The sequence below is a fragment of the Caretta caretta genome, chromosome 2 (genome assembly GCF_965140235.1).
Source record: "Caretta caretta isolate rCarCar2 chromosome 2, rCarCar1.hap1, whole genome shotgun sequence".
In the NCBI taxonomy this organism is placed as follows: Eukaryota; Metazoa; Chordata; order Testudines; family Cheloniidae; genus Caretta; species Caretta caretta.
The window spans coordinates 218,655,790-218,669,669 of record NC_134207.1 but is presented as its reverse complement, the minus strand read 5'-3'; the positions used below and the strand labels follow the sequence as shown (position 1 = coordinate 218,669,669).

The 13,880-nt window shown below is 40.8% G+C and overlaps 1 non-coding gene across 1 annotated transcript; it reads left to right on the top strand.

Moving 5' to 3' along the window:
* Positions 1-1,884: 1,884 nt before the first annotated feature.
* On the top strand, positions 1,885-1,957 carry TRNAK-CUU (transfer RNA lysine (anticodon CUU)). Its single transcript has one exon. It is a non-coding gene; the product is annotated as a tRNA-Lys (tRNA).
* The last annotated feature ends 11,923 nt before the right edge of the window (positions 1,958-13,880 follow it).

Sequence of the window (13,880 nt, the reverse complement as noted above, 5' to 3'; positions counted from 1 at the left end):
GAGAAATTGCTAGCTGTGTCATGGGGCACCATAAAGACACCACTGTAATGGGAAATACATTTGTACATTTACTCAAGGTTCCTTCTCCTACATTGGGCTCGCCTATACTCAACTGCCAGGACAGACTGGACTGTGGTGAAGTCTCAAACAGGTCCTGCCTCATGACATGGCTGGACCTCCCAGTCACGCATCCTTCATCCTCTTCTTCTTTCTTCTCCTCCTCAGTGTTCATGGCAGAGGCCTGTGACTCAGGCTCCTCAGAGATATCCATGCTGGTCTGTGTGGACGGTCTCCACCAAGAATGGTATGCAGCTCTTTGTAAAAGTGGCAGGTCTGCAGTTCAACATGGGATTGATGGTTGGCCTCCCTGGCCTTCTGGTATGCCTGCCGCAATTCCTTCGCTTTCATGCAGCACTGCTGCTGGTCCCTGTCATACTCCTTCACCTGCACCACCCCCCCCATGCAATCTGCTCATAGATGTTGATTTTCCTATGGCTGGTTTGGAGCTGAGCCTGTACAGCCTCTTCTCCCCACAGGCCCAAGAGATCCAGTATCACCTACCTACTCCAAGCCGGAGTGCATCTGGAGCGTGTAGCAGGCTTGGTCAGCAGGGCAGGAGCACACACTCATGGAGAGCTGCTAGGTGTGCTCACCATACTGGACAATCAGGAAAAGGCATTTAAAAAATCCATGGGTTTTTAAAGCAGGAATCAGGGGCGGTGCTGGTCTCCGTGACTCCTTGGCAGTGGAGTTCACAACTGTGATCAGAGCAATCAGTGTAAGGCATTTTGGTGCAACTGCCACAGGACTGTTGAGGTCAACATAGGTAACACAGTGTCTACACTCACACTGTACTCAGTACATCAATCATGGATCAACATCAATAGGGGAGGTGCTGTTACTGCATCAACATAACAGGCGCTTACATTGGTAGAAGACAAATTTAAGTGTAGACACATGCACAACTAGGTCAATGCAAGGCAGCTTACGTCAACCTAGCTTTGTAGTGTAGACCAGGCCTTAATAGCAGCAGAAAGATACCAGAAGTGGAACGTGTTGATTTTAACAAAATTTGTTTTGAAAAAAGATAGAATGAAGAGTTGCACTAAGAGAAATGTTATCAGAAATGAATGTTTTGATTTTTCATTTGAGTATGACTTCCTTTTGAAATTTATTTTATTTTATTTAGTTTAAGTTTCGTATATTATACCAAAAATTACATTTAAAATATAAAAATCAAAATAAAATGTCATCAAAATGAAAGATTTTGATTGACCCAAAATTATATTTTTTCACAGATTTTGACTTTTCAGCACAATATGGAAGGATTTTTAATCTGAAGGGTCAGAAGTTCCCACAGAATGGAAATTCCAAGTTTCAATTAGCTCTGGTAAATACCTCTGTGCTATTATATTAATTCCTTTTTCATTACAAGTTGTACTTGGTGGGGTGTAATTTAAGACACCCCTTTTTGGGATACAACATATTTCGCTGACACATCTGCTCAGTTCTGATGTATGGGGTCAGAGTTATGGCTCCACCTACTCACCACCCAGTTTTCCTGGGAAGAGAGAGCGATCTGAGGCACAGAACTCCTCTGAGCTCATGGCTGCAATCATGGCCATCTTTTACATAGGCTGCACAAAGGGTGGGAAGTGTCCTTACGCCTCTGTGAAATCACACAAAGTTGGGCCACAGTATAGACCAAATAGTTTAACAAACTGCATAATTCTTCCTTTAAAGCATATAATATGTGTGAGGTTTCCAGTCAGGTGCAAATAGATGTAAATTCAATATTTAGGTTTTAATCTTTTTCGTTATCGTAGATTAGTTCAATTGTGAACAAAATACATTTCAAAACTATACCCACCACAGATTTGAGCAGCCCACTTAGCTCAGTCCATAGAGCATGAGATTCTTAATCTCAGGGTCATGGGTTCGAGCCCCACATTGGGCGAAATGAGTTACTTTTGGATAATTTAGTTGGGGATTGGTCCTGCTTTAAGCAGGGGGTTGGACTAGATGACCTCCTGAGGTCCCTTCCAACCCTGATATTCTATGATTCTGTGTTTCAATATGTCTCTCATTTCAGTAACTAGTTGGTGTATTGAGGCCCTTATTCCCAGCCTTTCCTCACATGAGCAATCTTTGGTCACACTGATTCTACAGCATCACTCATATTGGCATGAATTACTCACATTGAGTCAGGGTTGCAGCATCCAACTCTTACAAATTAGCATGTTCCTGAACTTCTGTGTTTGCTCTTTTGAAATGTAAAGCTAAATTATTCTAGAGGAAATAAGGAAGCAAATTTCTCTGAAAAGAAGTGTATTGTTTTAGCATAAATTCTGATAACTGAATAATAATACCCTTTTTCATTGGAAGAGGTAGATATAGCATATGCTTCATAATGCAAACTCTGGTATCAAAGGTGATTTAAATAGGATCATCCAGCAGCCGATAACCTCACAGGTAAGATTAGCTGCTGTTAAAATTGCCACTAATATCCAACTTGCACTTTCTTTTTGTGCTTTTAAAATGAAAATGGTTCATTTGTTTTTCCAAATCAGAAATGTTGACAGAAACTCTGTCAAATTCATCCCCCTCCAGACAACTTCACAAAACAAGGTGAAAGGATGTTTATGCAAACACCATTGAAAATGTAATTATGACATTGTTCTTTTTAGAAAGGGTACATGGCATTGAATTAGAGAATTTAAAAGGATGTAAATGCATATTCTAACAAAAATAATAGCAATGAATGTAATTTTTGATGAACATTTATCAGGATAAGCAACAAAGAGTTCTGTGGCACCTTATAGACTAACAGACGTATTGGAGTATAAGCTTTCGTGGGTGAATACCCACTTCATCGGATGCATGTAGTGGAAATTTCCAGAGGTAGGTATAAATATGCAGGCAAGAATCAGGCTTGGGATAACGAGGTTAGTTCAATCAGGGAGGATGAGGCCCTCTTCTAGCATTTGAGGTGTGAACACCAAGGGAGGAGAAACTGCTTTTGTAGTTGGCTAGCCATTCACAGTCTTTGTTTAATGCTGAGCTGATGGTGTCAAATTGGCAGATGAACTGAAGCTCAGCAATTTCTCTTTGAAGTCTGGTCCTGACGTTTTTTTGCTGAAGGATGGCTACCTTTAAATGCATGCATCCAACGAAGTGGGTATTCACCCACAAAAGCTTATGCTCCAATACGTCTGTTCGTCTATGAGGTGCTCTTTGCTGCTTTTACAGACCCGGACTAACATGGCTACCCCTCTGATACTATTTATCGGGGGGATTTGATATCAGCCTTCAACTACCTGAAGGGGGGTTCCAAAGAGGATGGAGCTAGGCTGTTCTCAAGTGGTGTCAGATGACAGAACAAGGAGCAATGGTCTCAAGTGGCAGTAGCAGAGGTCTAGGTTGGATATTAGGAAACACTATTTCACTAGGAGGGTGGTGAAGCATTGGAATGGGTTACCTAGGAGGTGGTGGAATCTCCATCCTTAGAGGGTTTTAAGGTCCGGCTTGACAAAGCCCTGGCTGAGATGATTTAGTTGGTGTTGCTCCTGTTTTGAGCAGGGGGTTGGACTAGATGACCTCCTGAGGTCTCTTCCAACCCTAATCATTTATGATTCTATGATGAGAATCTGGACCTGAGTTAAAAATATGAACAATCAAAGACTTCAATCTGAAAAGGGAGCTTTGGAAAATAATTTATTAAACGGCAGGTCATGTGGTCTAGAATCTCAGAAGTTCTGTTGTTCAACTCACACATTTTACTACATAAAAAATAAACATCAAAGATAAGTTTATTTTTAGTTCTGCTGAGAAGGAAGGAGTCCATTATTTCTCTCACCCTATAGATGTGGCAGAAAATGTTTGCAGTGATTCTGATAATACAGACAAAACATTTTAAGTAAACTGCGTTGAAATTGAGAGGAAATGATGCTGTGAGTGTTATATTTAATTAAAAAAAAATAGTGGGTAGAGAGTAACAAATCTCAGTGACAATCATACTTTAGAGCCTGATTCCCCATTCCAGCTTTAGTCCAATGAAATTCCACTGATTTTAGTGAAGTTACAGTAGCATAAAACTGGAGTAACACAGTGGTGAATCAAGCCTCCTAGTCATCCCCCAAGTCTGTTTTCATAGGCTTGCTGCTAGCCAACAGTTCTTATCAGATAATTGCTGAAGTGTAAACTTTTTCCCATGATTTATTTTAGCAGGTTGCCAATGATATTTAACATGGTCTGAAACTCTCTATTTTGAATTCCACATTGTGAGTCTATAATGCAGCCCATTTTGTATAGTTAATGCTTTGTATTATGTGTTGCAAATAAGTATTTAATTTCCACTTCAGTTAAAAGCCATTTATTGTACAGTAAGAATCAATTGACTGCTACAAGGACCCTTTTTATGATTTAATCCATTCAACAAGAGAAGTCGGTTGCTATCATAATATCCTCAACAATAGATGTAAAATTAATATATTATTAGCAATAAAATATGTTATCTAATTGACATAGAAAAAGATATATAGAGAAAATTAACTATCAATTAGCATACTTCCTAAATGTCAATAAGTATTTTAATTAATTGTTCTTTCATTAATTAATTCAAATCAGATTTACTTCCTCAGTTTCGTTAAATGACAATTAAATGACTAAGTCTTTCAGATTTATTATGCAAAGAATGTAAGCACAGTTATACACATTCACTGTTTGCATCTTGATTCATTGGCCTTGAATTGTGATTTATAATGCCATCTTTTAAAATAGCGCATGTATCTCAGCACAGTTGACTTCAAAGAATTTTAAGACTGGTACGTAACTATTGTGAAGTGCAGTGAAAAAATTAAGCATTAATTAAATTAAACTGTCAGACAAGACACCACTACGGTTTGTCCAGCCAGAGGTTACCTTCATGTATCCTTCACTCACTTATGCAGCCTGGGCATTGGTGCTACATAGCTGCCGGCGAGTGGGGGGATGAGGAGCGTAAAAATTGAGGCTATAGCTGCCAAAAGTGAATCAAGCTTACCTCTTCCCTTCCCAGTCCTGACTTGCTGGGATCAGCCATCAGGACTGCAAGCTGAGATGACAAGTGGATATAGCCTGTGGCTACTGAGGTGGAAAACTCTGAGACAGGGTTAAGCTTGAGTGAAATAATGGTTTATAAAAAGAGCATTATCTGAATGTTATTGAGTTTTATTATATTCATTTCAACATATAAAATATAAGAGGATGCAGGTCTCAGGCTGTAGGTGACCTTGACAAGCAATTACCAACACAGTCCAGCAGAGACACAAACAACAATAGCAAACCAACAGCTGTTGTCTGCAAAAAAAAAAGATACCATTCAAAAAATTGCAAATTTCCCACCTCAGCCCCTACAAAAATCTCGTTCCTCCAAATAAAAATCCATTCTTGCACACACACCCCTCCACACCTCAGCCCTCCTCAGGAACCTGCCCATATAGAAGGGCTTTCAAGTGAGCTGTGAAGGTCAACACAATTAGGATTGGGAAGGGAGAACCACGTTCAACATCAAAGGGTCCCCTCACCAACAACATCTTGTCTTATATACCAAAGGAGTCCCAATCTCAGCTGCAGCAGTGTTGCACAGGAAGAGAGGCAGATCCTCAGTTAGGTAGGTCCCAGGCCATTTGAGGTTTTCATAGATCAAAACCAAACACCTCAACCTCCATTCAGAGAGGCATCCAGTGCAGATTCTGGCACACTGGTTTCATGTGCTCATAGTGAGATATACCTCTTAACAAGCAAGCCATCACCCTCTGCACCAAGTTGAGTTTTCAAGTTGATTTAAGATAAAGCCCCATCTAGAGTTCACTGTAGCTTGAAGTAAAAAAGGCCTGGATGATGGTAGAGAGGTCAAAACCTAAAAGAGTTGACCAGATGCAGGTGTGGGAGGAGTGGAAGGGACGCATCCTACTCCCTGCTGCTATGTGATTGTCTAACACTGTGCTAGTTTAACAAAACATCTAAATTACAAACTTGGCTCTGATCCTGCACCATTAAATTCAGTGGGACCTTTGCCATTGTCTTCAATGAGCTCAAGATCAAGCCCTTGACTCTCAATCAGTTGACGTGCACTCTCACTCAGAGGCCAGTATAATCCTTGCCTTATCATCTAGCTGCTTATCCAGGTCATTTCACTCTACTCTAGATTAAACTGGATTTCCATATTCCAGGCCTCACTAAATTTTTGTAAATGGGATTTGCCCAACTTGCTGTTCACTAACCATCATGTACTAATGACTGTTAGCATGCATTAAAGTTCTCCAGAAGTGAATTAAAGCTTGCAGTAAGAACTAAGAAAAAAGTTCTGTTCAAGCTGCAGGTGGTAAAATTATCTAATTCATCTAGGCTTTATTTTAACAGAATCCTTTAAAGACAGCTTTTGTTATTTCCTAGGGTTTCTTAAAAGGTGTTTTAATAAACACTTTTCTGTTGCCATGAATCTTTTTCATCTGCCCACCACTTTCCCCCCTCCAAATGTCCTGTAGATGTTATCAACATTAATTTATCTTAAAAGTCTTTATTACCTGTAGTTGTTGATTATTTCTAGTTCGTACATCTCTTTCCCATTTAGCATTTTTAATCACTGATTCCACAGAGAATAGCTTTGAGGATTTTTATTTTTTCAATTTTGGGTCGCACCAGGGCTACTTCTGTGAAATTCAATTAGAACCTCATAACAGTTCTCCACAAATTTCATCGCTTCAAAAAAAAGAAACCAGTCAGATCTTGAAAGGAGCACTCAGTAATGCCAGAGAGGGTTTATTAGCACTTTGTCAGAAAAGTGTCTTTGTTTTAGGTAGATCAATCAAAACTACTTCAAATGACAAGTCCTTGAGCTCTGAATGGTGTGGACCAAACATTCAGATTGTGTAGGGAAAAGGCAAGCACTCTATCTTTGTTTAAAAGACTAGAGAATGAGCCAGCTCTTAACTGCAAAATCATTTATGGAGAAAATTTACTTTTTCCTTCAAGTTCAGCTCCACCACCATTCATTTTGTCGCTTTGTTCTGCACCATCAGGGAAGTCATTAAGGCCTTGCAATATGACTACTTTTCATTTATCAAGCATTCACTTCCCAGTGATGGTTTTCCTGATTGCAGAAACCACCATTGTTTCCACAAAACCCCATGGTGTAAACTAAATTGATGTGATATAGGATTAAATTGCAGCAATGTATGCCCATGTTACATCGGTGCCGCAGGGTAAAAATTGCATTTGTGAGGGCCAGAGAGAAGGATGTTGCACTAATCATGATGCAATAGTAGTGGTATCATTAGTTATATTGGTTCAAATTTCTCTAATGCAGGCAAGGCCCCAAGCACAAAAATGTGGAAATGTGAGGTTTTTAGAATATCATCACTCATTTCAGAAATCTGGAGGCCAGAAGAGAATATTATGGTAATCTGGTCAGGACTTCCACATAACACAAGCCATAGAACTTCACCCAGTAATTTCTGCACCAACCCCATAATTGCTAATCATCTGTCATGTCTTTTTGACTCCCAATCCTATGCCCCTTTTCACCCTATTTTCACCTAGAAGAAAAAAATCTCATTTATATCCCCCTCGTCTGTTCTGTTTAATTAGAAAGAATGAAGACAGAAAAGTAGAGGCTTTCTGGGCCAGTCACGAGACGTGTTGCAGAAGGCCAAATGGAACCTTAGCTCCTGCAGTCCTTATCATGCATGACACTGCATGTTATTTATTATTATTACTCTAGTACTGTTAAGCTAGGCGCCATGCAAACACAGAAAAACAACAACTGTGCCTGTCCCAAAGAGCTTACACTCCAAGAATAAGACAAGAAACAACATGATACAGACAGACAGACGGAGAAACAGAAGGAAACAGTGAGATAATAATTGTTTGGCAGAATAGGCAGTCGTCTGAGTACGGGCAGCTGGTATGGAAGGCAGGGGAAGGCTGAGCCTCTCCAAACAGCCTTGCATGGCCCCGCCCACACTCCACCCTGCAGGCCCCCTCCTGCTTCCCAGTGCTGTGCTGTGGGGGCTCTTCCCTCCCATGGCTGGGGCTGGAGCTAATGGGGGCTGGCCTGAGCTCCAGAGCTGGTGGAGGCCCTGTGCCGCCTACGCATCCAGTGCTCCAGGGCTGAAGGAGAGGCCCATGCCACCCGCCTGGCACACTGGGTGGAGGGATCCACCACCTGCTCACCCACCCGGCCCTCCAGAACTGGGGGAGGGAGTCCGTGGGCCGCGCCATCTGCCCAGCACTCAGGGGATGAGGGCTGTGCCGCTTGCCTGGCACACTGTGGGGGGCCCTCGGGCAGCTAGGGGCCAGGGGGGCTGGCGGCCACACAGGGGGCCTCTGGGCTTTGGTGGGAGGGGTGGGGCCTTGGGCAAAGGGGCTAGGGGCTCACCCGTCATCCATGGGTCTGAGTGACCTAAGTGACCTAACCTTTGTCAAGTTTTTTATAAGCATCACAGCAAAAGAGAGTTTTATGGAGGGATCTGAAGATGGACAAGGAGTTAGTTTTGTGGATGTTTACAGGGAGCTCTCTCAAACGCATGGTGGTAGCATGGGAGAAAGTATAAATGTGTTCGTTTTTTTAAAAATTAAACAAGTTAGCTATAAAGGCTGACATCATTGGCCAATCAGAAATGGGAGTTGACATCTCAGGAGTGAATAGGAGATTGTAGATGAGATGAGGATAAGCCATGAAAAGCCTTGAAAGTGAAGACCAGTAGCTTATGTTTGATATGAGAGAGAAGAGGAAGCCAACGGAGGGATGCAAAGAGAGGGCTGAGATGCTCAAAGTGACAGGCTAGGAAAATAATCTTTGCAGCAGCATTCTGAATGTATATGAGCAGGGCAAGATTGCATTTGTGAGGCCCAGAGAGAAGGATGTTGCACTAATCATGATTCAATATGAATAGAGCCTGGATGAGAGTTTGAGCTGTGTGGATGAATAGGAACAGCCATATCTTAGACATGTTATCCAGAAAGAATCACAAGACTTAGACAGCACCTGATATCTTATTATTTATTAAATTATTTGTGATAATACCCACTTTGTACTAGGTATTTTCCAAGCAATTAAGCAGGATAGTCCCTGCTCCAAGCAGCTCAGTTTAACGATGTTTCCTCGGGATTTTTATTTTGAAGAACATCAAGACAGAGCGGTTAGACTGAAAGACTAAAACATGAATGATCATAAACTTGTACAAAATCAACCATTTTAACAACTGACCCCCTCCACTGGCAATTATATAAACAAGACTGATTTAGTTGGGGATTAGGTCCTGCTTTGAGCAGGGGGTGAACTAGATGACCTCCTGAGGTTCCTTCCAACCCTAATATTCTATGATTCTAAGACACCCCCAAGTATTATAATTTGGCATTATAATACTACTTAGAATTTAGATACCACCTCTTGTCTAGAGAATTCAAAGCGTTTTACATAGGTGGATAGGTATAATTTTCCCCATTTTGCATGGGAGCTCAGTCTTAGAGCTATGGAACTCTCTGCTCCTGTTATGAGAGAAATTGACTTGACATAATCTCAAGACATTTTGTGCCCTCAGACGCCATTAACTGGAAGCGAAAACACCACATAATTTGAAATAACTTGAGCTTTGCATAAGCATACGAAATAGCTGCAGCTACAGTTTTGCAGCTAAGGATGGAGAGTAAAATTGGAAGACTCATGAGAATGAGCAGAAGTGTGGATAGCTGACCTTGACTCTGGGTGTTCCTGATTATGAGTTTTGCTGATGTTATGACGAGGAGCTGCTTGCTGATGCTAGGAAAATTGTTAGTTTACAAGGGGTTGAGTTAGTTCCTTGTTTTGAGCAACCTATAAAAAGATCAGTTAGAATGTGTAATTTGGAGAAGTTTGAAGGGGTTTTTCTATGAGCTGGATGATGTTACCAATTCCCCAGCATCTAGGAGGAAGGCTAGCCACCAAAATCCTGCTTCTGACCACTTAACACTATCTTGTATAGACTTTGAGTAACTATATCTGGGTTGCTCTAGACTACTGCTATTTTATATGTGTGCTTTAGACTCAATAAAAAAAGGCTCTTCGAGTGAAAGCACTCTTGTTTGTACCAATCATTTATCAGATGGAAGAGCTGTGGCCCCATCGATTTATTTCTGAAACCACCTGGAGAGGGGAAAATATAAGTTACCATAGTCTTGGGTTCAGATAATCCTGGGTAACACTCCTTGTGTAGCGGAAAAGGGGAAAAAGTCAGCTCTGGTCAGCCTTATTTACATGAATTATATTGCTATTTACCCATAGTTCCACATAGTGTGTTTTGTTCCTTTAGTTGGAATTTGTCTATGTTCTCATTTTATAAACGATAGTAGATTGTTACAGTGACTGTATTCATGAAAGGGCATAGGAATGGTGCAAGTCATGCCCTGCAGTAAGTGACTCGCTCTGGTTTGGGAATGAAATTCAGACTCAAGAAAGAGAAGGTAAAGATTCTGTCTGAGAGATTCTTAACCCTGTGTGGAATGACTCTGGTACTGGCAGCAGGTACTCAAAGCTGGCTTTGTAGCAGGGCCTTACTGGAGCAGCAGCACAATGCATACTACACAACAAGGCCGACTGGTCCAGCACTGATGACACAGAGCTTCTTCCCAGCACATTCCCCGCAAGGTTCTGAGCACTCTCAAGTCCCAGTGTCTTTCCTTCAGCATTAACTTGCAATTACTATTGTATATCTTTTGTATTTTTTCTTATTTATACTTGTATGCATTTTTATCACTGCTAACTTTAAATTTGTATTGAGTACACTAGAGCATATATAATTTGGATTGTTTAATTGTTCCTATAGCTATTGCTTTCCTTGCTACCTTACTGTCACTATGCGTATCACACCTTCACTGCTAACCTGAAGATGACTTAATGACTAGTCTTGCTCATTACAACAATACTTCTAATGTGTCAAGTTTCTCAATGTCTTTGTTTCAAGGCTAATTGAGATCTCAGGTGACTCTGCAAGAAAATTAGAACAATCACAGAAAGTTTACTTGTAAAAGCTGATGTACAGTAATTTCAGTGTTGAATTAATGTAAAAGTTAAACATCTGATGCAGCGCCCTAGCAGTAACTCCACATACTGAACAGCTTTTGTGTGTTCTTTGGGTTTTTTTTTTTTTGTCCTCCTATCTTGTATTTCTTAGGTTACCAACATATTGAAGGCTCCACAGTAGAAGTGGGCCTTGAGGAGGGATTTGACAGGGTAGCAGTCTGACACATTTGTTTGGGAGTAGCATTCTGTGCCTCTACGAGCAGAGACGGAAAATGCATGGAGTAGAAAAAGGTGTAGAGCGTGAAAAGGATAAAATGAGAAATCTGAAAACCATGGCCATTAAAATAATAAAGACAAATGTTTGCTTAGTATTTTCTTGTAGAATTTGTATATAATTATTTGTTTAGAATTCTGTCTTCTGAGTGAGCCTGGACTATCTGCACTCAGATAATCTAAACTATGAAAGTTAGGAAAACAGATGACTTTGAAATATTTTAATGCCAGGACTGTTTCTTAAGACATGCAAATCTCTCTCTGATTTCGTATGAAATCTCTTATCACTGAATCTTGAGCATGGCATTATAAAAAAAAACCCACAAGGTTCCTTGTAGAAAAGGCCAAAACCCTACAGAAAAAAACAGCAGACTTGGCTGGTCTGGGTTACTGAATCAGCAAGTAAAGTTAAACCATTTGCAACCAAAGGCAATGCAGCAAAAATATAGTCAGAATTTCAAAAGCACATAGTATACATTCATGTTAGAGGCAGAGTTATACCTTAGGATTCAGTGATATAGTAGCTCATAGAATGCCAGGGTCAAATCCTGCCCTCTCCTGCATATGGACATCCATATGGATGTCCCCGACAACAAAATTGGTGCAGGTGAATTACCCGGACTTGGAAAATGCCCTTCTGTGCTGCTTCATGACAACTATTAATTAGGAAGTGATCATGTGCATGGAATTTATCTTCCTTTGATGATGATAGTGGACTCCCATGAGCATTCTAAAGTAAACATGAAAAAGAAAAGATCTTCTGTACTGCCTTATTGGTAGTATGTGCCATATACTGAAGATTATAGGATAGCATCATCTAACCTTAGTTCCTGGAACTATCAAGGTCACATGAGAACAGAGTTATTTGAAATGTTCTCTTCTAGAATTTATAATGTGTGTGTAAAAGTGAAGTGAATGGCTTCTTACCTGTCAAGTCCCATGTCCAGATTTCTAAGTAAAGATAAGCCAAAGCTTTAAAATGCAGATCCAGATCTGGATTTTGGAATACACCAATGTTGGAGAGTGGAGGGGGGGACGGAATAGCATTTGGATACAAGGTTTTCGTTTGGGCCCATCCCGAGTTCCAAGTGTCTCTTTCAACAGCTAATAGCATCAATAATCCCCTCTCCTCCATGGTTGTGGAGGGATTTTTGGCAGCAGAATCGGTGTGGTCTCGATTCACGTAGTTGGGGGATTGAATAGTGTGGAGGATTATAAGAGTGTGTACTTCTGCATGCCACAAATCCCTGTTCCTACACAAACTCCCTCCATGGCAACATACAGGGGATGAAAGGCAGCAGTGCAGGGATGGGATAAGTCCAGGGAGGATCTACTGTTGTATGGATCATTCAACTCTTCACCTTCCAGGCAAGCATCAAGTCCCACTAAGCCCCTCCAGGCATTGTACTAGATTAGCCTCCACCTCCATCTCTTCAGCAGCTCTGCAAGCAGGGAGAGAGTATTCCTACCTTCCCACCAACAAAGCTGCCAATGTACCTGGGCTCAAAATTTGCCTGTTGTTCTGGAAATGCTGTTGTATCATCAAGCACAACAGGGAAATTGTAGAACTCTGAAAAACAAGAAATACTAGACACTGGTTCCCAGTGTTTAACTTTTAAATCTGTTTATTTGTAATGTCTCACTCTGTTCAGATATTCGGCTGACGATGTGGCCTCACAAACAGCTTTAATTTTACTTTTAAACAGAACAACCAAGTGAATTTCAGTGTTTTGAATTTCAGAGTTGGTCAAATCCACATTCAGCGCAAAGTAGGTGGGTGCAAAACTATGCAGATTGCAATGGTAGCAACAAATTCTTGTCTGAGATTTAGCAACCTTACAAATTTCACTCACCCTTAGGCATAATGCACAAACTTTCTATATTTATCCCACAGAAATACATTTTACATATATTTTTTTATATCCAGTTAAATACATGCAATGTATGATTAGAATATAGTTGATCATTTACAGTGTGTAATTACTAACACGGCTACCCCTCTGATGCTTGACATTCTGCTCTCAGTTACTCCAGAGCAATTTATTATTATTATGATCTCTGAAGATCCCACCCAAGATTGGGGTCCCATTGTGCTAAGTACTGTACAAACACAACGCTGCCTCAATGAGATTATGATCTAAGTAGACAAAGGGAAAACAGAAGCACAAGAAGGTGAAATGACTTGCCCAAGGTCACATGTCAGTAGCAGAACCAGGAAGAGACTCTAGCTCTCTTCAGTCTTAGTCTACTGCTCTAACCATGGATCGCGCTGTGTCCCAAATCTGAAATAAATGAGAGCAGAAGTTGGGCTTTGGTAAGGAAAGTTAATAAAGAGTAATATTCACCCAGCAGCATAGGGTCATGGAAAGTTCTCAATGCAGTGGAAAACCCCGTGAGCAAGACAAAGCTGGGCAGGGCTCTGGGTAGGGCAGCACAGAGGGCTGTGGCTAGTGCATCTGTGATTGTTTGAGCTGATGGTTAAATGAAAATGGCCTTAAATATGCCAATAATATTAGGCTTTTTCTCAAAACTTAGTTAACCAGCTTGATAATAATTGTTGGTAAAA